Raw genomic sequence first — 2,325 nt, 5'->3', positions numbered from 1 at the left:
CTGAAGGTACTCGCGGATCGCCCGCAGCTGGGCGCCGCTCGCATCGGGCGCTTCGGGCTGCTCCCAGCGGTGGCTCACGGCGAGGATCTCGCCGCGGTACGCGTGACGCCCGTAGGCGAGGTGCCGCATGAGCACTCGCCGCTGGATCCACTCCGGGTGCGCTGCCTGTATCTCCTGCAGCCGCGGTAGCGTCGTCTTGTAGCCAGCCTCGTCGAACCGCCCGGAGCGGAGCACGTCCGCGTCAAGAAAGAGGAAGGTGCACTGGACGCCTTGCATCTCCAGCGCGGCGTCTGCCAGCGCGCGATTTGTCTCCTCCAGCACCCGGTCGCGCTCGCGCCGGCGTTGGGCGGCGATGGCGCCGATAACTGCTGCGAGCACGACGAAGAGAACGGTCATGCCGAAGGTGAGACTGAGCATGGTGACCGCAATCCAATCGGCACTGTTGAAGCCAAAGATGGTGATGGCCTCCTCCTTGCCGGAGCGCTCCTCGATGTTGAGGAAGATGGAGCACCAACCAGCCAAGACGAAGTTGACGAGGAGCACAAGATTAGTTGCCTGCAGGAGGGGGGGGGGGAATAGAGCGAGTGGGTGTGCACTAGGAGCGTGAACGATTGGCTTACCACGGCAAGCGCGTAGTCCTCAAACTTTCGATACGGCTGCGTGGCCGCCAGCGCCGTCAGGTAGCAGGAAGAGAGCAGAACAGCCACCACGAGCCGAAGAAAGGCGCGTTCCTCTCGGATTAGCAGCACGATGCCGTTGAGAATCAGCTTGCGCGCCAGCTCTAGCGCCTCCCACCAGAAGAAAGTCGTGGTGTACTCCTGGTGGAGGAACGCCGTGGCCCGCGTCAGCGGGGAGGAAACCTTGGCCCGCAACGGCGTGTAGCAAGCAGCGAGGAGCGAACTGTAGAGGATCAGCGAGCCACCCACCCACACCCCGGCAAAAATGATAGCGCGGTCAATGATGGACTGGTGCTTATCGGTAAAGCACTCGATGCTCGCGTCACGGCGCAGGTAACTCACCATGCGGTCCGGGTCATCATACGCCTGTGTGGGAACGCGGGGCTGTGTGAGGAGACATCTGATTTTGGCGTTTGTGGCTAAGGCAAACAGCGTCGCCTGGCAGGACCACGCGCCGAAGATGTAGGCGTTGACCCCCGGCACACATAGGAACACAAGCACAAGGCTGGCTGGCAAGAATTCGAGGAGGCCGAGGCCCACCTCTCTTGGCCAGAGCCTCTGGTGTGGAAGAGGCGCGACGTGCCAGCGATAAGCCCGCAGCGCGACGCCCGAGAGCAAAAGGAGAGCGATGAGGCCCACAGGCAAGAGCGTGACGGCGAGGAGCTCGGACGGTCCACACTGCATAGCAAGAAGGGCCTTGGCCCAGTTGAGCGAAATCCAGTCGTTCAGCCTGTCGGTGGGTGTCATGAACTCCTCCGGGAGCTGCGCTGAGTAGGTGCCGTCGAGAACCAGCGCCACCTGGTAGAACCCCAGCAGGATCTTGAGCTTGGGCGTGAGGCCGAACGTGGCGAATACGGCGACAGCGCGGTCGGCGAAGCGGAGAAGAGGGCCGATGCATGGCTTGCGTCGCAAGCTTGTCGTTGAGTAGACCCACGCCGCGATGGCGCACGAGACAAAGAGGCCGACGAAGAGGGCGACGATGTTGCCCACGATCACCGCGTCTGAGGGACACTCCTCGCAGGTGTCGCCGCCGACGAGGTAGTGGTTGGAAGCATCGCAGAGCTGGCACTCGGGGCCGGTGAAATTAGTGGCGCAGTAGCCGTCGCCGTTGCCTCCCGCCTCGGGGCCGCCGGCGCAGCGCGTCTTGCGTGCCTCGTCACCGCCCCCGAAGCGGCCGCACTCATACAGCACGGTGCTGGAGGGACTGGCACGCCAGTAGCCGGCTGGGAGGAGGATAGATTCGAGAGTGGTGCCGGCGCTGCAGATGGCGTTGCGCGGGCAATCCTTACAGTACGTGGTCGGGTTCCTAAAGATGTCGTAAGGGTCGGCGCTCGAGTTGCTCATGTAGAAGCCCTCCTTACAGATGGCGGCAGCGACGGCGGCGGCAGATGGGTAGGGTGCAAACGGCGGCAGCGATAGCGGCGGCAGCGCGGGCGAGAGCTCTGCGGTGGCCGAGAGACCAAAGGCGGCGAAGAAGACCATCATTTCCGGTCTGTCGAGGTGTCTCACGCACCGATTTTTTCTTTTCCTGTGCTGCTGAAGATAACCGAAGCTGTCAAATCATTCGGCTGGTAGCTTCGGGTGAGTGATCAATCACAACCGCGCAAGAGCAGTATCTGCCGTCATACGCCTCAGCGGGCTCACTCAA

The sequence above is a fragment of the Emiliania huxleyi genome, assembly GCF_000372725.1.
Source record: "Emiliania huxleyi CCMP1516 unplaced genomic scaffold EMIHUscaffold_281, whole genome shotgun sequence".
Classification (NCBI taxonomy): domain Eukaryota; phylum Haptophyta; order Isochrysidales; family Noelaerhabdaceae; genus Emiliania; species Emiliania huxleyi.
This window is presented reverse-complemented; position numbering follows the sequence as displayed.